We start from the raw sequence: 24,524 nt of genomic DNA, 5'->3' as shown, positions 1-24,524 counted from the left end.
ATCTAGAAGGTTAAAACCCCAGGTCCAGACGGATTCACCAATCTATTCTATAAAACATTCAAAGAATTAATTTGTCCTCACATGACTAATATTTTTAATAGTGTAGCTATAAGAGGCTCTCTTCCAACAGAGATGTTAAAAGCTAACATTTTACCGATTCTAAAACAAAACAAAAATCCAACTGACGTCAAAAACTATCGCCCAATATCTTTGATAGATGTTGACACTAAACTATATGCCTCAGTCTTGGCTGCTAGAGTTAAAAAACTCTTACCACTGATGATACATCAAGACCAATTAGGATATGTCCCAGGTAGAAACTCATACACAAGTATTAGGAAAATTATAAATATTTTGGATGGCGCCAAAAGAAATAATGTTCCAGTTCTGGCTCTGTCGATTGATGCTGAGAAAGCATTCGACAGAGTCAGCTGGACTTATTTGGATGCGGTACTATCACATTATGGTTTTGATGGTTGGATTAAAAAAGCTATCATGGCTCTCTATACAAACCCACTAGCACGTATTAAAGGACCGAATATCATTACTCCATGGTTCCAATTGAATAACGGTACACGTCAAGGGTGTCCACTTGCTCCCTTATTGTACCTGCTTTCTATTGAACCACTAGCTGAAAAAATCAGAAACAACAAAAAGATAAATGGTTACAAAATAGCAGATGTAGAGCAGAAATTAAGTTTATACGCCGACGATATTCTAGTCACTATAACCAACCCTGACGTCTCATTGAATTATCTAATGGTGGAAATCGACAACTACAGCAAAGTATCTAATTATAAACTAAATATAGATAAATCTATGATTTTAGATATTAATTTGGATAAACCAACTAAAAAAGAGATTAAAGATAGATATAATATTTTATGGGTAGAAAACAGCATGGACTACCTAGGAGTCAAACTAACCAGAGATGTAAATAGAACAATGGAGATAAATTTCTTAGACTTACTACAATCCCTCAATAAATGGCTAAAAAAACGAAGAAATCTAGAAATATCTTTTTGGGGAAGGATAAACGTGATTAATTCATACGTTATTCCAAAATGGAACTATATGTTTCAAATGTTACCACTATATATCTCTAACCACTGGTTGGATTTAATACAAAAAAGCTTTACCCAATACATCTGGAAAGGCAAAAAACCAAGACTGAGCCAAGCAATATTAATACAAAAATTGAGCAAAGGGGGAATGGCTTACCCTTTAATACTCAATAATTACAGAGCAGCTGTAATTCTACATATATATAGGATGCAAATAGAAGAGAATACAACGGAAGAGTGGTAAAATGGAGCTTATTGCAGGAGAAGTTCCGAGTTTGGATTGCCTAATTTGGAATACTAATAAACTCCCTCAAAAACAACAGTATCCTAATACAATTATAACACACTTAATGAATAGCTGGTCTAAAATAAAAAAAGCTTAAAAATAGAAAACAAAATTCCAAGTTATTTAAAATTAGATTTTGTCGAACAACAAGTGGAAAATATAAATCTTAAAAATTGGAAACAAGCGGGAATTTTATGTCTGTCTCAACTTCTTGCAGAGGAAACAATTAAAACCTTTGTTCAACTAACCCAAGAATTTAATTTACCATCAAAAGAGCTGTTTAATTTTTTAAGAATCAAAAGCTTTTTGATGTCACATTTAATTGTAGTAAAATCTAGTTTGAACAAAGCGATTAATATACTTTTTAATGCAGACAAAATAAATAAACCACTGTCAAAAGCTTTGATATTGAGTAAAATGTGCAATAAAGAAAAAAAACCAACAGCAATAGCTGTTTGGAAAGAAGAATTAAATATAGATGTAGATATTAGCCATTGGGGTTCCTCACTGACAGAAGTTTCAAATAATAATCATTCGTTAAATCTATTGGAGACTCATTTCAAGGTCCTTAACAGATGGTACTTAGTACCAGAAAAAGTAAATAAAATGTACCCCTCAATAAGTCACCTATGTTGGAGATGCGGTATAGCTACAGGAACTTTTAAACATATTTGGTGGGAGTGCAGTAAATTGAATAATCTGTGGTGCAATATGCAAAAGTTTGTGTCTCTAGATTTGAATCTCAATTTGATGCTCTCTCCAGAAGTCGTCCTATTACATTTAAATTGGCCAGAAAAGGCACAAGATTTAAAAATCATCCTTATTCATCTTTTTCTAGCAGCTAAAATTGTGATTGCGAGAGGATGGAAAATTGATAGAGACGTACCCTGGGATCAAGTTAAAGCTCAACTTGAGTTTCAAATAAAAATGGAACTTATGTTGAGTACACAAAAACTAAGTAGAAAAACAACTGTTTGGGAGAAATGTTGGGAGGTGATTAATAAATAGAACATTTGGTTTATTAAAGTTGGTTTCTAAACAAATTAAAAGTAAAAGCTAAAATGTGTTAAGATTGTAAATACTTTGGACAGTATAGATCAGTGATGGCGAACCTATGGCACGCGTGCCACAGGTGGCACGCCGGGCCCTTTCTGTGGGCACGCGGCCATAGGTTCGGCATCACTGCAGAGTAGGCACCTGCCTGCCCGAAATGGCAGGCGCCTACTCTGCTTCCGGTTCGGGAGGCAGGGGAGGATCTGTGAAGCAGCTCCCCTGTCCTCTCGCGAACAAGCTGTGTGGAGCGTTGCCGAGCGTTACCATGGCAACGCCCCACACAGCATCGCGCGGGAGGACAGGGGAGCTGCTTCAAAGATCCCTCCCCTGCCTCCCCCTGCCTTCCGAACCGGAAACCATACTTGCCACCACCGGACCACCAGGGTCATTAAAGGTAAGAAGGGGGGGGGGAGGGGGACAAGATAATAATTTACCATATTTTTTTTTAAAAACGTTTACACCCCCCCAACACACACAGCACTCCTACCCCCCCCACACACATCACCCCTACCCCCCAGAAGTAACCCCTACCCCCCACACACAGCACCCCTACCCCCCACACAGCACCCCTACCCCCCCACACAGCACCCCTACCCCCCACACACACAGCACCCCTACCCCGCCACACACAGCACCCCTACCCCCCAGCAATACCCCTACCCCCCACACACAGTACCCCTACCCCCCAGCAGTACCCCTACCCCCCACACAGTACCCCTCTCCCCCACACACAGTACCCCTCCCCCCACACACAGTACCCCTACCCCCACACACAGTACCCCTACCCCCCACACACAGTACCCCTACCCCCCACACACAGTACCCCTACCCCCCCACACACACAGTACCCCTCCCCCACACACACTACCCCTCCCCCCCACACACAGTACCCCTACCCCCACACACAGTACCCCTAGCCCCCCCACACACAGTACCCCTACCCCCACACACAGTACCCCTACCCCCCCACAGACAGTACCCCTCCCCCCACACACACAGTACCCCTACCCACACACACACAGTACCCCTACCCCCCACACACAGTACCCCTACCCCCCCACACACACAGTACCCCTCCCCCCACACACACAGTACCCCACCCCCACACACACAGTACCCATACCCCCCACACACAGTACCCCTAACCCCCCCCCACACACAGTACCCCTACCCACACACACAGTACCCCTACCCCCACACACAGCACCCCTTCTCTCCCCAGCACCCCTCCCCTCCCCCACACCCAGCACCCCTCCCCTACACCCAGAATCCCTCCCCCCTACCCCCCACACACACAGCACCCCTACCCCCCCAGCAGTACCCCTACCCCCACACACAGTACCCCTACCCCCCAGCAGTACCCCTACCCCCCACACAGTACCACTCCCCCCACACACAGTACCCCTACCCCCACACACAGTACCCCTACCCCCCACACACAGTACCCCTACCCCCCACACACAGTACCCCTCCCCCCACACACACTACCCCTCCCCCCACACACACTACCCCTCCCCCACACACACACTACCCCTCCCCCCACACACACAATACCCCTACCCCCACACACACAGTACCCCTACCCCCACACACACAGTATCCCTACCCCCCACACAGCACCCCTTCTCTCCCCAGCACCCCTCCCCTCCCCCACACCCAGCACCCCTCCCCTACACCCAGAATCCCTCCCCTCCCCCTTACCCCCCACACACAGCACCCCCACCCCACACACAGCACCCTTACCCCCACCCAGCACCCCTACCTCCCCACACAGCACAGTGTCCCTCACACACACACACACACAGCACCCCTCACACACACACAGCACCCCTCACACACACACAGCACCCCTCACACACACACACACACACACAGCACCCCCCCCACACACACACACACACAACACCCCTCACACACAGCAACCCACACACACACAGCAACCCTCACACAAACACATACACTACACCCCTCAATGCAGTATGTGTGTGTATTCAGCAGGTTGTGTGTGTGTGTGTGTGTGCGTGTATTCAGCAGTCTGTGTGTGTGCGTGTATTCAGCAGCCTGTGTGTGTGCGCGTGTATTCAGCAGTCTGTGTGTGTGCGCGTGTATTCAGCAGTCTGTGTGTGTGCGTGCATTCAGCAGTCTGTGTGTGTGCGTGTATTCAGCAGTCTGTGTGTGTATTCAGCAGTCTGTGTGTGTATTCAGCAGTGTGTGTATGTATTCAACAGTCTCTGTGTGTGTACTCAGCAGTCTGTCTGTGTGTGTACTCAGCAGACTGTCTGTATGTGTATTCAGCAGACTGTCTGTATGTGTATTCATCAGTCTCTATATTCAGCAGTCTTGTGTGTATGTATTCAGCAGTCTGTGTGTGTATGTATTGCATTTGTTGGAGATACTAATAAATATAAGCTTAATTTGATCTATTTATATCATTATTTAAAATTTGTATAATTGAACTCTCTGTTGTTGTGTTCTTTTAAAACAAAAGTTGTTAATTAGTTCGGACAACAGTACGAGTTGTTTTTTCTAAACTTAAACCTCAATATTCAGGTTTAATTGCCGTGTTGGCACTTTAAGGAAAAAAAATTGGCATGTATTGCGGTTTGGGCACTCGGGCTCAAAAAGGTTCGCCATCACTGGTATAGATTATAAGATATATACTCTCACCCGATAGGGTTTTTCCATTTCTCTTGCCGCAATGTCTTGTCAATATAATTTTGAAAGTTTAAGTATTGTTTTTTTTTTTTCTCCTTTTGTATTGTATTGTATTGTATTGTATTGTATTGTAACATATTGTCTTTTTGTATGGAAAATTGGTGAAAAGAAAGGGTAAACCTTTAAAATAAAGATTAAATTAATGTAAAAAAAAAAAGAAAAAAAAAAAAAAAAAAAAGTAGGTTATTTCCCCCAACCGACATAAAATTAGATAGATTCTGACATATTAAATATTCAGTCTAAAGAGGAAAGAAAATAAGTACTTTTCTTTTCAGCACAATACCACTGTAATTGAAGGCAAAGCCAAACAGAAAGGCACCAGCTAGCCAGTTTCTGTGTTTGCGGCAATGTGAAGCCATACCGGTTTAATTACATTACAATGGAACATGCAAATGCTGGGGTGAATCGTGCATGGTGTGGAATTCTCCACGTAACTTACTCTTTGCTAGCTTTATATTTAGGACAATTTGTGGCCTCTTTCAAGTGAGAAGAAAGATGTTAAATTCTCTTCCTAAAGAAGGTGTTTTATGGCATTCAGTAGATGTATTTGAGGATGGCCTCGATGTTCTTGTGGCAAAGCTGGAAACTATGCCACTATAGTATCTAAAGTGGGTATTGTGACACAGCTTGATGATCCAAGGAGAAATCGGAAATGCAAATATGGAGTTCTAAAGGAATCCTGCTTCCCAATTTGGGGCACAATTGAAAATGAGGGTCTTTCTTTTTTTTTTTTTTTTTTTATTGGTATTTTTAAATAGATATAAAATACAAAACAAGTTAAACATTCATCCCACAGTACAGTACAGTACAGTACAATGTTTATATAGATAGGGATATAGAAACATATATTCCGTTTTACCTTCATATTATACAATTAAAGACGTTTATGTATTTGTCTATTCCCCAACAGATACTACCATCATATAATCTTTAGTGAGGAGGATAGTATCAGAAATTCCTTCTACCCCACACTGTCCCTGAGTCCTGTGCCCCAATCTGTTTTTAGAAACTATAATCAGATCCCAGTGCCCCTTACCAACAGGTAAAACATGCACCATTCAGTACAATACATTGTGTGTAGGATTAGAGGTAGGGGAGCATATGCTCTATAGTACATCACATATCCCTTAATATGGACAATTGAACAATTTATCAGTTCTCCATAATTCTTCCCCATATAAACTCTGCTGGATTCAAGGGTATCGGAGTCAGAATCTCCTTCCCCTTCTAACATTCGTACGTACTGCCACTGTACACATTCATAAACAGACATACCAATAGTAAAGTTGACATTTCATTATTTGTTTGTCTTTCTTTCTTTTTTTTGCCTATCCTGATTCATAATTATTTCCTCTTTGCTGAGAAATCCCATTAGTCAGAAAGTAAGCTATCGATTGAATTTTCAAGAACCTTTATCCATTCATCCCATATCTCAAATAAGCGAATATTAATATTTAAGTATAGTGCTATACCCCTTTCCATTTTGCATTGAGTTAAAATAGTCGCCTTAATAGATGGCCAGGAATCAATTGCGGTTGTCTTCCAATTTCTTGCTATGGCTACCTTAAATGCCATCAGAGCATGTATCAGCAAACATTTCTTATCTTTAGTTAAATGCGGCAGATTTATGTGCAGTAGCAAAGCATCTGGGGTCCAGATACACGTGATGTCTAGAAGATCATTAATATGTCTCATATATTGATCCCATGCTGCTTTAATTGGAGGGCATTCCCACCATATATGCAATTCGTTTGCCCCCTCACTGCCGCATCGCCAGCAGCTGGCGGTTCCTTCCTTCGAAAATTTCTGAATCTGTTTTGGGGTCAAGTACCATCGATTTAGAAGCTTATAGTGGGCTTCTCTTATGTTTAAACAGTGTACTGTTGAGTATACTGTTTGGAGGGCCCTATTCCATTCCTTTATATTAATTTCTATCGATAGATCTCTTTCCCATTTGCATTTTGCTAGAGGCTGCACATATCCTTTTACACTTTTCATAATCTCAACACATCTGGTTAATAATTTTATGTCCTTCTCTGAGTCTATTAATTCATTTAGTTTGGCTACTGAAGATGACTTTGATATCCTACTGAGGGAGCTTTGTAAAAAACTCCTAATCCTAATGAAATTAAAAGTCTGTGCATTTGAAAAACCATATATTCTCCTAATCTCGGAGAAAGGCAGAATCCTGCCGTCTTCTATTATGTCTGCCACTTTTTGGATCCCCTTCTCCAGCCATTCTGTTGTATCCAAATTTTCTAGCCAGACCTCTAACGCTTTGAAGGGCATAGCGGGCAATATTTTGTTTTTTAAATCTAGTTGATTTTTAAACTGGACCCAAAATTTTACAAGAGGTTTTGTTATAATGTTGTCCGTAGTACACCCTCTATTTTTATTTCGTTTTTTTTCTCTTGTAGGCCACATTAGATCTAAATTGTTATATGGAGTGGTAATATCTTCTCCCTCTATTTCAAACCAGCTTTGTGAAATTTTATCCTGTCTAATTAGTGGAAGGGTATGCATTAACTGAGCCGCTTGATGATATAAAAAGATGTTTGGAAAACCAATCCCACCTTGCTTATATTTCATATACAGAAGCTCCTGTCCCAATCTGGGTTTCTTCTGAAGCCATACATAATCTCTAAAAATCTCATTTATAAGCTTAAGTCGATGGGGATGCATCTGAATCGGAATCATCCTCAATAGATAAATAAACCTGGGAAAAATATATGCTTTAATGAAATTAACCCGTCCCCACCAGGATAACTGCATAGAGTTCCAGTGTTTTAACGATTGAGTGCATTCTTCAATCAAGGGGCTTACGTTAGCCTTCATTATGTTTTCCGGATTTTTCACTATATTGATCCCAAGATAAACAAATCCCTTTTTTTCCCACCTAAAGGCAAAGTGTTCAGATAGATACTGGTAATCTGCCTCTTGCATGTAAAAGGGCAATACCGTCGCTTTTTGAACATTAAGTTTATAGTTTGAAAGGCGGCTATAATTTTCAATTGCTTGCATAGCGGCTGGTACTGATTTAATTGGGTTAGTTAACATTAACAGTGTATCGTCCGCATATTGGCATATCTTAAAATGTTTATCTCTTTTTTTTATCCCTGTTATTCCGGCATTTTCCGTATTTCATATGCCAGGGGTTCAGCTGATAAAATATATAGTAATGGGGATAAAGGGCATCCTTGACGGGTCCTGCTAGATGGTGAGGAGTAGCAGGCCATAATTGCCGGGATAATCCGTCCTGCAAATCCGAAAGCCTTTAGAGTTGATTGCATGAAGTTCCATCCGACTCTGTCGAATGCCTTTTCTCCATCTAAGGCCATCGTTAAAAAGGGGATTTTATTCATATGGATCTTTGTAAAAATATTTAATATCTTCCTGATATGATTGGAAGACATCCTGCCCGGTATAAACCCTGCCTGGTCTTCTGAAATCAAAGAGGAGATTATACTCCTAATTCTTTTGGCGATGATAGAGGCATAAATTTTATAGTCATTATTTAAAAGTGCTATTGGTCGATAGTTATTTATTTCTTCTGGATTTTTATTATTTTTTAGAATAGGTAAAATATTTGCCACCAACATTTCTTTAGGAAATTTGCCTGTATTCATCGCTAAATTATAGCAATCAACCATTCTCTGAATCAGCCTATCCTTAAATGTTTTAAAAAAGAAATCTGTAAACCCATCTGGGCCTGGTGCTTTTTTTTTTTCATAGTGACAATGGCGTCATGTACTTCTTGAAATGAAATCTCTGTATTCAATTGTTCTAATTGAGAATCATCTAATCTAGGGAGATGAATATTTAGAAAATAACTATCTAGCTCCTCCTGAGAGGATGTAGCTGGTAAGTTATAAAGTTTGTAATAGTAATTTCTGAATATTTCTCCAATTTTTTTGGGATCTAATACTATTTCGTTTCCCTGTTTTATTTTTGTAATAAATTTGTTTTTTTGTATATTTTTAACTTTTTTAGTAAGAAGTTTGTCCGCCTTATTCCCCCTATAGTAATAATTTATTTTCATATACTGGAGGTTCTTATTTATTTTAGCTATCAGAATTTCATTTATTTTATTTTCTATTGTCCTAATTTGATTTGAAATTGTTCTTGTCGGTGTCGCAGTGTTTTTTTTATAGCACTCACTTAATTTAATGTATAGGCTAGAGAGGGATTCCTGACGGTTTTTCCTATCCTGAGCTTCTAAACTAATAAGGTGTCCCCTTATAACACTTTTAAATGCGCACCACTTTGTGATTGAGGATACTTCGTTATTGTCATTATCTAGCCAGTATAGGTCTATCGCCTTTGCGATCTGTTCCTCGTTAGATTTAGGGATTAATAGCTTGTCATTTAATTTCCACTCTGGTCTATGCTTTGGAGAGTTATTCTTTAATTGTATTTTCACCATATTATGGTCTGACCATGTCACCGTAATTATTTTCGCAGATTTTACATTTTCCGTTAAATTCCGATCAGCAAATATAAAGTCTATTCTTGAGTATGAGCAATGAGTCTTGCTCAAGCATGTAAAGTCTTCCTCCATAGGATGAAATGTCCTCGAGCAATCGAGGAGGGCTTCACTTTGTATTATATTTCGAATTTTTTTTGCCAGATTTGAAGCATTCCTCGATGGAGTTTTGGACCTTTCAGACTTTCTATCTATGTAGGGGTCCATTACTAAATTAAAATCGCCCATAACTAAAGTTTTTCCTTGTTTAAATTTATTTAATTGTGAGAAGAATTTATATAAAAACTGAATCTGCGAAGTATTCGGGGCATATATATTGGCAATTGTATAAAGTTTATCGTCTATTGTACAGACTAGAATAATCCATCTACCCAGCGCATCGGTTTTTAAATATTTAATCACAAGATTTACTGTCGCTGAGAAAAAAATGGCTACTCCCCTCTTTTTTTTTATCTTTAAGAGAAGAGTATACTGAGCTGGGGAAGTCATTTGAGCTAAATTTCCCTTCATCTGCTCTACGCCAATGGGTCTCTTGAATGCCTATAATTTGCGCCTTTTCCCTTTTAATATGATCAAATAAGAGTCTTCTTTTCTGCGGGGAATTCAAGCCTTGCGCATTGATTGAAACAATATTTAACATGTGAATTTTATCCTACTTTCCTCCTGCTCTCTCTTTCTTCCCTCCTCTCCTTCTCTTTCTCTTTTCTTTCCCTCTTACTCAAGGTTACATACTCTTCAGGATAGGCAACTATCTTTACTATTCTGTATAATTGAGTTTTATCTTTCATCGTCAACTTAAACCATTCAGAAAACCACACAACATTTACATTAACACACACAGTTACAAAGAAACATCCCTTCAAGGAAGTATGGATGGTCCTGCGATAAACCCTCTTTCGCATAACCTCCAATTAGATCCAATACAGGATCAGTATAGTGATGCTGAACTGCCCCTCTTAGAGAGCATAAGAGCCAGATATTTCAATTCGGCCCCAGGATAATACACTTTCCTAGATTTAAAAAAAAAAAAAAAAAAAAAAAAAAAAAAAGGACGGCAAAAATACAAGAAAACTAGATCAATTCTAAAATATTACACATCCCCCTCTATTTATTCTCACACAGAACAAATATTATCCTAATATATATAAATATATATATATATATCAAAAGAGTTTGAAGCGCAAGTTCCTCGTGTTACATTCAGGTGAAAGCTGCTAGCGTGTCAAATGACCACCAACAGGTGCAAACACAAGATAACAATTCACCACCAGCATAGGGAAAGTGCTGTGCCCAGTATTCAGCATTCAAATGCTGCCTCTAGGAAATCAATTCATGAACCTGTTTTGACTGGGAGTAAAGCAAAAAAAAAAGGAGGAACCCTTAAAATGACACGCTAAATTAACAAGAGGACTCTATTTTTGGGTCCCGACCCCCAGGTTAAAAACCACAGAATTCATTTGAAACATTCAGGAATCCTGCAGCATGTCAATTTTACCTACTGTAGATCAGCAGGACTTTTCCAGTTTTGGCCATCAACATAATGAAATAATCCAAGTACGGGATATATAGATAATATATGCTAAGCATGCTAAGAATGGGGCGTGTGCCTTGCGCTTTTTATCCAACTCTGGTATGACAAGAGATCTGTGCTTATTCTTCTCCAAAGCAAAAGCAGCATGACCCCAACGTGATTTGAACACGCAACCTTCTGATCTGGAGTCAGACGCGCTACCGTTGCGCCACAAGGTCTCACTGTGCAGGTGAGAGTGGTCGTCAACAGAGTAGCCAACAAAGGTAGGTTATTTCCCCCAACCGACATAAAATTAGATAGATTCTGACATATTAAATATTCAGCCTAAAGAGGAAAGAAAATAAGTACTTTTCTTTTCAGCACAATACCACTGTAATTGAAGGCAAAGCCAAACAGAAAGGCACCAGCTAGCCAGTTTCTGTGTTTGCGGCAATGTGAAGCCATGCCGGTTTAATTACATTACAATGGAACATGCAAATGCTGGGGTGAATCGTGCATGGTGTGGAATTCTCCACGTGACTTACTCTTTGCTAGCTTTATATTTAGGACAATTTGTGGCCTCTTTCAAGTGAGAAGAAAGATGTTAAATTCTCTTCCTAAAGAAGGTGTTTTATGGCATTCAGTAGATGTATTTGAGGATGGCCTCGATGTTCTTGTGGCAAAGCTGGAAACTATGCCACTATAGTATCTAAAGTGGTTATTGTGACACAGCTTGTTGATCCAAGGAGAAATCGGAAATGCAAATATGGAGTTCTAAAGGAATCCTGCTTCCCAATTTGGGGCACAATTGAAAATGACTTCAGGTCTTTCATTTTTTTTCCTTTCTCCTTCATTTGGAACAACAAGGGGAAGAAGGGTGGGTGAATGGTTGAACCTGAGTCTTCTTTTCATCCTGAATTACTTTTGTAACTTTCTGTGATACTGTTCCATGTTTAAAGATCAAAGGAGTATGAAACAAGTGCATTTCCAAACCTACGTAAGTTGCACCTTGTGGCAAATAAGGAAGCGGTATTCAAACGGCGTTATGCGTTTATGGAAGAAAAAAGGAGCTTGATGGCAGCGGTGGGATTCAAACCCACGCCCCCGAAGAGACTGGAGCCTTAATCCAGCGCCTTAGACCGCTCGGCCACGCTACCTGTGCATGTTTCCGGCGGCTGTTTACTCACAACATGCACGCCATTTGGCAGCGTTCTGATCATTTCATTTTCTTTCTTGTCAAAAGGTTGCAAGTCCCGACAATATCTTTCCACACTCATGTGGCACTGCTGGCGGCATAGCTCATTTAGAGCGCCTTCACCTCTACAGGACGGCAAAAATACAAGAAAACTAGATCAATTCTAAAATATTACACATCCCCCTCTATTTATTCTCACACAGAACAAATATTATCCTAATATATATAAATATATATATATATATATCAAAAGAGTTTGAAGCGCAAGTTCCTCGTGTTACATTCAGGTGAAAGCTGCTAGCGTGTCAAATGACCACCAACAGGTGCAAACACAAGATAACAATTCACAACCAGCATAGGGAAAGTGCTGTGCCCAGTATTCAGCATTCAAATGCTGCCTCTAGGAAATCAATTCATGAACCTGTTTTGACTGGGAGTAAAGCAAAAAAAAAGGAGGAACCCTTAAAATGACACGCTAAATTAATAAGAGGACTCTATTTTTGGGTCCCGACCCCCAGGTTAAAAACCACAGAATTCATTTGAAACAGTCAGGAATCCTGCAGCATGTCAATTTTACCTACTGTAGATCAGCAGGACTTTTCCAGTTTTGGCCATCAACATAATGAAATAATCCAAGTACGGGATATATAGATAATATATGCTAAGCATGCTAAGAATGGGGCGTGTGCCTTGCGCTTTTTATCCAACTCTGGTATGACAAGAGATCTGTGCTTATTCTTCTCCAAAGCAACAGCAGCATGACCCCGACATGATTTGAACACGCAACCTTCTGATCTGGAGTCAGACGCGCTACCGTTGCGCCACGAGGTCTCACTGTGCAGGTGGGAGTGGTCGTCAACAGAGTAGCCAACAAAGGTAGGTTATTTCCCCCAACCGACATAAAATTAGATAGATTCTGACATATTAAATATTCAGCCTAAAGAGGAAAGAAAATAAGTACTTTTCTTTTCAGCACAATACCACTGTAATTGAAGGCAAAGCCAAACAGAAAGGCACCAGCTAGCCAGTTTCTGTGTTTGCGGCAATGTGAAGCCATACCGGTTTAATTACATTACAATGGAACATGCAAATGCTGGGGTGAATCGTGCATGGTGTGGAATTCTCCACGTGACTTACTCTTTGCTAGCTTTATATTTAGGACAATTTGTGGCCTCTTTCAAGTGAGAAGAAAGATGTTAAATTCTCTTCCTAAAGAAGGTGTTTTATGGCATTCAGTAGATGTATTTGAGGATGGCCTCGATGTTCTTGTGGCAAAGCTGGAAACTATGCCACTATAGTATCTAAAGTGGGTATTGTGACACAGCTTGTTGATCCAAGGAGAAATCGGAAATGCAAATATGGAGTTCTAAAGGAATCCTGCTTCCCAATTTGGGGCACAATTGAAAATGACTTCAGGTCTTTCATTTTTTTCCCTTTCTCCTTCATTTGGAACAACAAGGGGAAGAAGGGTGGGTGAATGGTTGAACCTGAGTCTTCTTTTCATCCTGAATTACTTTTGTAACTTTCTGTGATACTGTTCCATGTTTAAAGATCAAAGGAGTATGAAACAAGTGCATTTCCAAGCCTACGTAAGTTGCACTTTGTGGCAAATAAGGAAGCGGTATTCAAACGGCGTGATGCGTTTATGGAAGAAAAAAGGAGCTTGATGGCAGCGGTGGGATTCGAACCCACGCCCCCGAAGAGACTGGAGCCTTAATCCAGCGCCTTAGACCGCTCGGCCACGCTACCTGCGCATGTTTCCGGCGGCTGTGTACTCACAACACGCACGCCATTTGGCAGCGTTCTGATCATTTAATTTTCTTTCTTGTCAAAAGGTTGCAAGTCCCGACAATATCTTTCCACACTCATGTGGCACTGCTGGCGGCATAGCTCATTTAGAGCGCCTTCACCTCTACAGGACGGCAAAAATACAAGAAAACTAGATCAATTCTAAAATATTACACATCCCCCTCTATTTATTCTCACACAGAACAAATATTATCCTAATATATATAAATATATAAATATATATCAAAAGAGTTTGAAGCGCAAGTTCCTCGTGTTACATTCAGGTGAAAGCTGCTAGCGTGTCAAATGACCACCAACAGGTGCAAACACAAGATAACAATTCACCACCAGCATAGGGAAAGTGCTGTGCCCAGTATTCAGCATTCAAATGCTGCCTCTAGGAAATCAATTCATGAACCTGTTTTGACTGGGAGTAAAGCAAAAAAAAAAAGGAGGAACCCTTAAAATGACACGCTAAATTAACAAGAGGACTCTATTTTTGGGTCCCGACCCCCAGGTTAAAAACCACAGAATTCATTTGAAACAGTCAGGAATCCTGCAGCATGTCAATTTTACCTACTGTAGATCAGCAGGACTTTTCCAGTTTTGGCCATCAACATAATGAAATAATCCAAGTACGGGATATATAGATAATATATGCTAAGCATGCTAAGAATGGGGCGTGTGCCTTGCGCTTTTTATCCAACTCTGGTATGACAAGATATCTGTGCTTATTCTTCTCCAAAGCAAAAGCAGCATGACCCCGACGTGATTTGAACACGCAACCTTCTGATCTGGAGTCAGACGCGCTACCGTTGCGCCACGAGGTCTCACTGTGCAGGTGGGAGTGGTCGTCAACAGAGTAGCCAACAAAGGTAGGTTATTCCCCCCAACTGACATAAAATTAGATAGATTCTGACATATTAAATATTCAGCCTAAAGAGGAAAGAAAATAAGTACTTTTCTTTTCAGCACAATACCACTGTAATTGAAGGCAAAGCCAAACAGAAAGGCACCAGCTAGCCAGTTTCTGTGTTTGCGGCAATGTGAAGCCATACCGGTTTAATTACATTACAATGGAACATGCAAATGCTGGGGTGAATCGTGCATGGTGTGGAATTCTCCACGTGACTTACTCTTTGCTAGCTTTATATTTAGGACAATTTGTGGCCTCTTTCAAGTGAGAAGAAAGATGTTAAATTCTCTTCCTAAAGAAGGTGTTTTATGGCATTCAGTAGATGTATTTGAGGATGGCCTCGATGGTCTTGTGGCAAAGCTGGAAACTATGCCACTATAGTATCTAAAGTGGGTATTGTGACACAGCTTGTTGATCCAAGGAGAAATCGGAAATGCAAATATGGAGTTCTAAAGGAATCCTGCTTCCCAATTTGGGGCACAATTGAAAATGACTTCAGGTCTTTCATTTTTTTCCCTTTCTCCTTCATTTGGAACAACAAGGGGAAGAAGGGTGGGTGAATGGTTGAACCTGAGTCTTCTTTTCACCCTGAATTACTTTTGTAACTTTCTGTGATACTGTTCCATGTTTAAAGATCAAAGGAGTATGAAACAAGTGCATTTCCAAGCCTACGTAAGTTGCACCTTGTGGCAAATAAGGAAGCGGTATTCAAACGGCGTGATGCGTTTATGGAAGAAAAAAGGAGCTTGATGGCAGCGGTGGGATTCAAACCCACGCCCCCGAAGAGACTGGAGCCTTAATCCAGCGCCTTAGACCGCTCGGCCACACTACCTGCGCATGTTTCCGGCGCATGTGTACTCACAACACGCACGCCATTTGGCAGCGTTCTGATCATTTAATTTTCTTTCTTGTCAAAAGGTTGCAAGTCCCGACAATATCTTTCCACACTCATGTGGCACTGCTGGCGGCATAGCTCATTTAGAGCGCCTTCACCTCTACAGGACGGCAAAAATACAAGAAAACTAGATCAATTCTAAAATATTACACATCCCCCTCTATTTATTCTCACACAGAACAAATATTATCCTAATATATATAAATATATATATATATATATATATATATATATATCAAAAGAGTTTGAAGCGCAAGTTCCTCGTGTTACATTCAGGTGAAAGCTGCTAGCGTGTCAAATGACCACCAACAGGTGCAAACACAAGATAACAATTCACCACCAGCATAGGGAAAGTGCTGTGCCCAGTATTCAGCATTCAAATGCTGCCTCTAGGAAATCAATTCATGAACCTGTTTTGACTGGGAGTAAAGCAAAAAAAAAAGGAGGAACCCTTAAAATGACACGCTAAATTAACAAGAGGACTCTATTTTTGGGTCCCGACCCCCAGGTTAAAAACCACAGAATTCATTTGAAACAGTCAAGAATCCTGCAGCATGTCAATTTTACCTACTGTAGATCAGCAGGACTTTTCCAGTTTTGGCCATCAACATAATGAAATAATCCAAGTACGGGATATATAGATAATATATGCTAAGCATGCTAAGAATGGGGCGTGTGCCTTGCGCTTTTTATCCAACTCTGGTATGACAAGAAATCTGTGCTTATTCTTCTCCAAAGCAAAAGCAGCATGACCCCGACGTGATTTGAACACGCAACCTTCTGATCTGGAGTCAGACGCGCTACCGTTGCGCCACGAGGTCTCACTGTGCAGGTGGGAGTGGTCGTCAACAGAGTAGCGAACAAAGGTAGGTTATTTCCCCCAACCGACATAAAATTAGATAGATTCTGACATATTAAATATTCAGCCTAAAGAGGAAAGAAAATAAGTACTTTTCTTTTCAGCACAATACCACTGTAATTGAAGGCAAAGCCAAACAGAAAGGCACCAGCTAGCCAGTTTCTGTGTTTGCGGCAATGTGAAGCCATACCGGTTTAATTACATTACAATGGAACATGCAAATGCTGGGGTGAATCGTGCATGGTGTGGAATTCTGCACGTGACTTACTCTTTGCTAGCTTTATATTTAGGACAATTTGTGGCCTCTTTCAAGTGAGAAGAAAGATGTTAAATTCTCTTCCTAAAGAAGGTGTTTTATGGCATTCAGTAGATGTATTTGAGGATGGCCTCGATGTTCTTGTGGCAAAGCTGGAAACTATGCCACTATAGTATCTAAAGTGGGTATTGTGACACAGCTTGTTGATCCAAGGAGAAATCGGAAATGCAAATATGGAGTTCTAAAGGAATCCTGCTTCCCAATTTGGGGCACAATTGAAAATGACTTCAGGTCTTTCATTTTTTTTCCCTTTCTCCTTCATTTGGAACAACAAGGGGAAGAAGGGTGGGTGAATGGTTGAACCTGAGTCTTCTTTTCATCCTGAATTACTTTTGTAACTTTCTGTGATACTGTTCCATGTTTAAAGATCAAAGGAGTATGAAACAAGTGCATTTCCAAGCCTACGTAAGTTGCACCTTGTGGCAAATAAGGAAGCGGTATTCAAACGGCGTGATGCGTTTATGGAAGAAAAAACTAGCTTGATGGCAGCGGTGGGATTCGAACCCACGCCCCCGAAGAGACTGGAGCCTTAATCCAGCGCCTTAGACCGCTCGGCCACGCTACCTGCGCATGTTTCCGGCGGCTGTGTACTCACAACACGCACGCCATTTGGCAGAGTTCTGATCATTTCATTTTCTTTCTTGTCAAAAGGTTGCAAGTCCCGACAATATCTTTCCACACTCATGTGGCACTGCTGGCGGCATAGCTCATTTAGAGCGCCTTCACCTCTACAGGACGGCAAAAATACAAGAAAACTAGATCAATTCTAAAATATTACACATCCCCCTCTATTTATTCTCACACAGAACAAATATTATCCTAATATATATAAATATATATATATATATATATATATATATATATATCAAAAGAGTTTGAAGCGCAAGTTCCTCGTGTTACATTCAGGTGAAAGCTGCTAGCGTGTCAAATGACCACCAACAGGTGCAAACACAAGATAACAATTCACCACCAGCATAGGGAAAGTGCTGTGCCCAGTATTCAGCATTCAAATGCTGCCTCTAGGAAATCAATTCATGAACCTGTTTTGACTGGGAGTAAAGCAAAAAAAAAAAGGAGGAACCCTTAAAATGACACGCTAAATTAACAAGAGGACTCTATTTTTGGGTCCCGACCCCCAGGTTAAAAACCACAGAATTCATTTGAAACAGTCAGGAATCCTGCAGCATGTCAATTTTACCTACTGTAGATCAGCAGGACTTTTCCAGTTTTGGCCATCAACATAATGAAATAATCCAAGTACGGGATATATAGATAATATATGCTAAGCATGCTAAGAATGGGGCGTGTGCCTTGCGCTTTTTATCCAACTCTGGTATGACAAGATATCTGTGCTTATTCTTCTCCAAAGCAAAAGCAGCATGACCCCGACGTGATTTGAACACGCAACCTTCTGATCTGGAGTCAGACGCGCTACCGTTGCGCCACGAGGTCTCACTGTGCAGGTGGGAGTGGTCGTCAACAGAGTAGCCAACAAAGGTAGGTTATTTCCCCCAACTGACATAAAATTAGATAGATTCTGACATATTAAATATTCAGCCTAAAGAGGAAAGAAAATAAGTACTTTTCTTTTCAGCACAATACCACTGTAATTGAAGGCAAAGCCAAACAGAAAGGCACCAGCTAGCCAGTTTCTGTGTTTGCGGCAATGTGAAGCCATACCGGTTTAATTACATTACAATGGAACATGCAAATGCTGGGGTGAATCGTGCATGGTGTGGAATTCTCCAAGTGACTTACTCTTTGCTAGCTTTATATTTAGGACAATTTGTGGCCTCTTTCAAGTGAGAAGAAAGATGTTAAATTCTCTTCCTAAAGAAGGTGTTTTATGGCATTCAGTAGATGTATTTGAGGATGGCCTCGATGGTCTTGTGGCAAAGCTGGAAACTATGCCACTATAGTATCTAAAGTGGGTATTGTGACACAGCTTGTTGATCCAAGGAGAAATCGGAAATGCAAATATGGAGTTCTAAAGGAATCCTGCTTCCCAATTTGGGGCACAATTGAAAATGACTTCAGGTCTTTCATTTTTTTCCCTTTCTCCTTCATTTGGAACAACAAGGGGAAGAAGGGTGGGTGAATGGTTGAACCTGAGTCTTCTTTTCATCCTGAATTACTTTTGTAACTTTCTGTGATACTGTTCCATGTTTAAAGATCAAAGGAGTATGAAACAAGTGCATTTCCAAGCCTACGTAAGTTGCACCTTGTGGCAAATAAGGAAGCGGTATTCAAACGGCGTGATGCGTTTATGGAAGAAAAAAGGAGCTTGATGGCAGCGGTGGGATTCGAACCCACGCCCCCGAAGAGACTGGAGCCTTAATCCAGCGCCTTAGACCGCTCGGCCACGCTACCTGCGCATATTTCTGGTGGCTGTGTACTCACAACACGCACGCCATTTGGCAGCGTTCTGATCATTTCATTTTCTTTCTTGTCAAAAGGTTGCAAGTCCCGACAATATCTTTCCACACACATGTGGCACTGCTGGCGGCATAGCTCATTTAGAGCACCTTCACCTCTACAGGACGGCAAAAATACAAGAAAACTAGATCAATTCTAAAATATTACACATCCCCCTCTATTTATTCTCACACAGAACAAATATTATCCTAATATATATAAATATATATATATATATATATATCAAAAGAGTTTGAAGCGCAAGTTCCTCGTGTTACATTCAGGTGAAAGCTGCTAGCGTGTCAAATGACCACCTACAGGTGCAAACACAAGATAACAATTCACCACCAGCATAGGGAAAGTGCTGTGCCCAGTATTCAGCATTCAAATGCTGCCTCTAGGAAATCAATTCATGAACCTGTTTTGACTGGGAGTAAAGCAAAAAAAAAAGGAGGAACCCTTAAAATGACACGCTAAATTAACAAGAGGACTCTATTTTTGGGTCCCGACCCCCAGGTTAAAAACCACAGAATTCATTTGAAACAGTCAGGAATCCTGCAGCATGTCAATTTTACCTACTGTAGATCAGCAGGACTTTTCCAGTTTTGGCCATCAACATAATGAAATAATCCAAGTACGGGATATATAGATAATATATGCTAAGCATGCTAAGAATGGGGCGTATGCCTTGCGCTTTTTATCCAACTCTGGTATGACAAGAGATCTGTGCTTATTCTTCTCCAAAGCAAAAGCAGCATGACCCCGACGTGATTTGAACACGCAACCTTCTGATATGGAGTCAGACGCGCTACCGTTGCGCCACGAGGTCTCACTGTGCAGGTGGGAGTGGTCGTCAACAGAGTAGCCAACAAAGGTAGGTTATTTCCCCCAACCGACATAAAATTAGATAGATTCTGACATATTAAATATTCAGCCTAAAGAGGAAAGAAAATAAGTACTTTTCTTTTCAGCACAATACCACTGTAATTGAAGGCAAAGCCAAACAGAAAGGCACCAGCTAGCCAGTTTCTGTGTTTGCGGCAATGTGAAGCCATACCGGTTTAATTACATTACAATGGAACATGCAAATGCTGGGGTGAATCGTGCATGGTGTGGAATTCTCCACGTGACTTACTCTTTGCTAGCTTTATATTTAGGACAATTTGTGGCCTCTTTCAAGTGAGAAGAAAGATGTTAAATTCTCTTCCTAAAGAAGGTGTTTTATGGCATTCAGTAGATGTATTTGAGGATGGCCTCGATGTTCTTGTGGCAAAGCTGGAAACTATGCCACTATAGTATCTAAAGTGGGTATTGTGACACAGCTTGTTGATCCAAGGAGAAATCGGAAATGCAAATATGGAGTTCTAAAGGAATCCTGCTTCCCAATTTGGGGCACAATTGAAAATGACTTCAGGTCTTTCATTTTTTTTCCTTTCTCCTTCATTTGGAACAACAAGGGGAAGAAGGGTGGGTGAATGGTTGAACCTGAGTCTTCTTTTCATCCTGAATTACTTTTGTTACTTTCTGTGATACTGTTCCATGTTTAAAGATCAAAGGAGTATGAAACAAGTGCATTTCCAAGCCTACGTAAGTTGCACCTTGTGGCAAATAAGGAAGCGGTATTCAAACGGCGTGATGCGTTTATGGAAGAAAAAAGGAGCTTGATGGCAGCGGTGGGATTCGAACCCACGCCCCCGAAGAGACTGGAGCCTTAATCCAGCGCCTTAGACCGCTCGGCCACGCTACCTGCGCATGTTTCTGGCGGCTGTGTACTCACAACACGCACGCCATTTGGCAGCGTTCTGATCATTTCATTTTCTTTCTTGTCAAAAGGTTGCAAGTCCCGACAATATCTTTCCACACTCATGCGGCACTGCTGGCGGCATAGCTCATTTAGAGCGCCTTCACCTCTACAGGACGGCAAAAATACAAGAAAACTAGATCAATTCTAAAATATTACACATCCCCCTCTATTTATTCTCACACAGAACAAATTATATCCTAATATATATAAATATATATATATATATATATCAAAAGAGTTTGAAGCGCAAGTTCCTCGTGTTACATTCAGGTGAAAGCTGCTAGCGTGTCAAATGACCACCAACAGGTGCAAACACAAGATAACAATTCACCACCAGCATAGGGAAAGTGCTGTGCCCAGTATTCAGCATTCAAATGCTGCCTCTAGGAAATCAATTCATGAACCTGTTTTGACTGGGAGTAAAGCAAAAAAAAAAAGGAGGAACCCTTAAAATGACACGCTAAATTAACAAGAGGACTCTATTTTTGGGTCCCGACCCCCAGGTTAAAAACCACAGAATTCATTTGAAACAGTCAGGAATCCTGCAGCATGTCAATTTTACCTACTGTAGATCAGCAGGACTTTTCCAGTTTTGGCCATCAACATAATGAAATAATCCAAGTACGGGATATATAGATAATATATGCTAAGCATGCTAAGAATGGGGCGTGTGCCTTGCGCTTTTTATCCAACTCTGGTATGACAAGATATCTGTGCTTATTCTTCTCCAAAGCAAAAGCAGCATGACCCCGACGTGATTTGAACACGCAACCTTCTGATCTGGAGTCAGACGCGCTACCGTTGCGCCACGAGGTCTCACTGTGCAGGTGGGAGTGGTCGTCAACAGAGTAGCCAACAAAGGTAGGTTATTTCCCCCAACTGACATAAAATTAGATAGATTCTGACATATTAAATATTCAGCCTAAAGAGGAAAGAAAATAAGTACTTTTCTTTTCAGCACAATACCACTGTAATTGAAGGCAAAGCCAAACAGAAAGGCACCAGCTAGCCAGTTTCTGTGTTTGCGGCAATGTGAAGCCATACCGGTTTAATTACATTACAATGGAACATGCAAATGCTGGGGTGAATCGTGCATGGTGTGGAATTCTCCACGTGACTTACTCTTTGCTAGCTTTATATTTAGGACAATTTGTGGCCTCTTTCAAGTGAGAAGAAAGATGTTAAATTCTCTTCCTAAAGAAGGTGTTTTATGGCATTCAGTAGATGTATTTGAGGATGGCCTCGATGGTCTTGTGGCAAAGCTGGAAACTATGCCACTATAGTATCTAAAGTGGGTATTGTGACACAGCTTGTTGATCCAAGGAGAAATCGGAAATGCAAATATGGAGTTCTAAAGGAATCCTGCTTCCCAATTTGGGGCACAATTGAAAATGACTTCAGGTCTTTCATTTTTTTCCCTTTCTCCTTCATTTGGAACAACAAGGGGAAGAAGGGTGGGTGAATGGTTGAACCTGAGTCTTCTTTTCATCCTGAATTACTTTTGTAACTTTCTGTGATACTGTTCCATGTTTAAAGATCAAAGGAGTATGAAACAAGTGCATTTCCAAGCCTACGTAAGTTGCACCTTGTGGCAAATAAGGAAGCGGTATTCAAACGGCGTGATGCGTTTATGGAAGAAAAAAGGAGCTTGATGGCAGCGGTGGGATTCGAACCCACGCCCCCGAAGAGACTGGAGCCTTAATCCAGCGCCTTAGACCGCTCGGCCACGCTACCTGCGCATATTTCTGGTGGCTGTGTACTCACAACACGCACGCCATTTGGCAGCGTTCTGATCATTTCATTTTCTTTCTTGTCAAAAGGTTGCAAGTCCCGACAATATCTTTCCACACACATGTGGCACTGCTGGCGGCATAGCTCATTTAGAGCACCTTCACCTCTACAGGACGGCAAAAATACAAGAAAACTAGATCAATTCTAAAATATTACACATCCCCCTCTATTTATTCTCACACAGAACAAATATTATCCTAATATATATAAATATATATATATATATATATATCAAAAGAGTTTGAAGCGCAAGTTCCTCGTGTTACATTCAGGTGAAAGCTGCTAGCGTGTCAAATGACCACCTACAGGTGCAAACACAAGATAACAATTCACCACCAGCATAGGGAAAGTGCTGTGCCCAGTATTCAGCATTCAAATGCTGCCTCTAGGAAATCAATTCATGAACCTGTTTTGACTGGGAGTAAAGCAAAAAAAAAGGAGGAACCCTTAAAATGACACGCTAAATTAACAAGAGGACTCTATTTTTGGGTCCCGACCCCCAGGTTAAAAACCACAGAATTCATTTGAAACAGTCAGGAATCCTGCAGCATGTCAATTTTACCTACTGTAGATCAGCAGGACTTTTCCAGTTTTGGCCATCAACATAATGAAATAATCCAAGTACGGGATATATAGATAATATATGCTAAGCATGCTAAGAATGGGGCGTATGCCTTGCGCTTTTTATCCAACTCTGGTATGACAAGAGATCTGTGCTTATTCTTCTCCAAAGCAAAAGCAGCATGACCCCGACGTGATTTGAACACGCAACCTTCTGATCTGGAGTCAGACGCGCTACCGTTGCGCCACGAGGTCTCACTGTGCAGGTGGGAGTGGTCGTCAACAGAGTAGCCAACAAAGGTAGGTTATTTCCCCCAACCGACATAAAATTAGATAGATTCTGACATATTAAATATTCAGCCTAAAGAGGAAAGAAAATAAGTACTTTTCTTTTCAGCACAATACCACTGTAATTGAAGGCAAAGCCAAACAGAAAGGCACCAGCTAGCCAGTTTCTGTGTTTGCGGCAATGTGAAGCCATACCGGTTTAATTACATTACAATGGAACATGCAAATGCTGGGGTGAATCGTGCATGGTGTGGAATTCTCCACGTGACTTACTCTTTGCTAGCTTTATATTTAGGACAATTTGTGGCCTCTTTCAAGTGAGAAGAAAGATGTTAAATTCTCTTCCTAAAGAAGGTGTTTTATGGCATTCAGTAGATGTATTTGAGGATGGCCTCGATGTTCTTGTGGCAAAGCTGGAAACTATGCCACTATAGTATCTAAAGTGGGTATTGTGACACAGCTTGTTGATCCAAGGAGAAATCGGAAATGCAAATATGGAGTTCTAAAGGAATCCTGCTTCCCAATTTGGGGCACAATTGAAAATGACTTCAGGTCTTTCATTTTTTTTCCTTTCTCCTTCATTTG

The 24,524-nt window shown here is 40.8% G+C and overlaps 13 non-coding genes across 13 annotated transcripts; all 13 read right to left on the bottom strand.

Moving 5' to 3' along the window:
• Window positions 1-11,278: 11,278 nt before the first annotated feature.
• On the bottom strand, window positions 11,279-11,350 carry TRNAW-CCA (transfer RNA tryptophan (anticodon CCA)). The gene has a single exon. It is a non-coding gene; the product is annotated as a tRNA-Trp (tRNA).
• Window positions 11,351-13,065: 1,715 nt separating this feature from the next.
• TRNAW-CCA (transfer RNA tryptophan (anticodon CCA)) lies at window positions 13,066-13,137 on the bottom strand. Its single transcript has one exon. It is a non-coding gene; the product is annotated as a tRNA-Trp (tRNA).
• Window positions 13,138-13,973: 836 nt separating this feature from the next.
• TRNAL-AAG (transfer RNA leucine (anticodon AAG)) lies at window positions 13,974-14,055 on the bottom strand. Its single transcript has one exon. It is a non-coding gene; the product is annotated as a tRNA-Leu (tRNA).
• Window positions 14,056-14,852: 797 nt separating this feature from the next.
• Window positions 14,853-14,924, bottom strand: TRNAW-CCA (transfer RNA tryptophan (anticodon CCA)). The gene has a single exon. It is a non-coding gene; the product is annotated as a tRNA-Trp (tRNA).
• A 1,730-nt stretch (window positions 14,925-16,654) lies between these two features.
• TRNAW-CCA (transfer RNA tryptophan (anticodon CCA)) lies at window positions 16,655-16,726 on the bottom strand. The gene has a single exon. It is a non-coding gene; the product is annotated as a tRNA-Trp (tRNA).
• An 837-nt stretch (window positions 16,727-17,563) lies between these two features.
• On the bottom strand, window positions 17,564-17,645 carry TRNAL-AAG (transfer RNA leucine (anticodon AAG)). Its single transcript has one exon. It is a non-coding gene; the product is annotated as a tRNA-Leu (tRNA).
• Window positions 17,646-18,460: 815 nt separating this feature from the next.
• TRNAW-CCA (transfer RNA tryptophan (anticodon CCA)) lies at window positions 18,461-18,532 on the bottom strand. Its single transcript has one exon. It is a non-coding gene; the product is annotated as a tRNA-Trp (tRNA).
• An 836-nt stretch (window positions 18,533-19,368) lies between these two features.
• On the bottom strand, window positions 19,369-19,450 carry TRNAL-AAG (transfer RNA leucine (anticodon AAG)). The gene has a single exon. It is a non-coding gene; the product is annotated as a tRNA-Leu (tRNA).
• Window positions 19,451-20,252: 802 nt separating this feature from the next.
• TRNAW-CCA (transfer RNA tryptophan (anticodon CCA)) lies at window positions 20,253-20,324 on the bottom strand. Its single transcript has one exon. It is a non-coding gene; the product is annotated as a tRNA-Trp (tRNA).
• An 836-nt stretch (window positions 20,325-21,160) lies between these two features.
• Window positions 21,161-21,242, bottom strand: TRNAL-AAG (transfer RNA leucine (anticodon AAG)). Its single transcript has one exon. It is a non-coding gene; the product is annotated as a tRNA-Leu (tRNA).
• Window positions 21,243-22,043: 801 nt separating this feature from the next.
• Window positions 22,044-22,115, bottom strand: TRNAW-CCA (transfer RNA tryptophan (anticodon CCA)). The gene has a single exon. It is a non-coding gene; the product is annotated as a tRNA-Trp (tRNA).
• An 836-nt stretch (window positions 22,116-22,951) lies between these two features.
• On the bottom strand, window positions 22,952-23,033 carry TRNAL-AAG (transfer RNA leucine (anticodon AAG)). The gene has a single exon. It is a non-coding gene; the product is annotated as a tRNA-Leu (tRNA).
• Window positions 23,034-23,834: 801 nt separating this feature from the next.
• Window positions 23,835-23,906, bottom strand: TRNAW-CCA (transfer RNA tryptophan (anticodon CCA)). The gene has a single exon. It is a non-coding gene; the product is annotated as a tRNA-Trp (tRNA).
• Between the last annotated feature and the right edge of the window lie 618 nt (window positions 23,907-24,524).

Source organism: Pelobates fuscus, chromosome 3 (genome assembly GCF_036172605.1).
Source record: "Pelobates fuscus isolate aPelFus1 chromosome 3, aPelFus1.pri, whole genome shotgun sequence".
Classification (NCBI taxonomy): Eukaryota; Metazoa; Chordata; class Amphibia; order Anura; family Pelobatidae; genus Pelobates; species Pelobates fuscus.
Note: the sequence above shows the minus strand (reverse complement) of the source record. Positions and strands in the feature narration are given on the sequence as shown.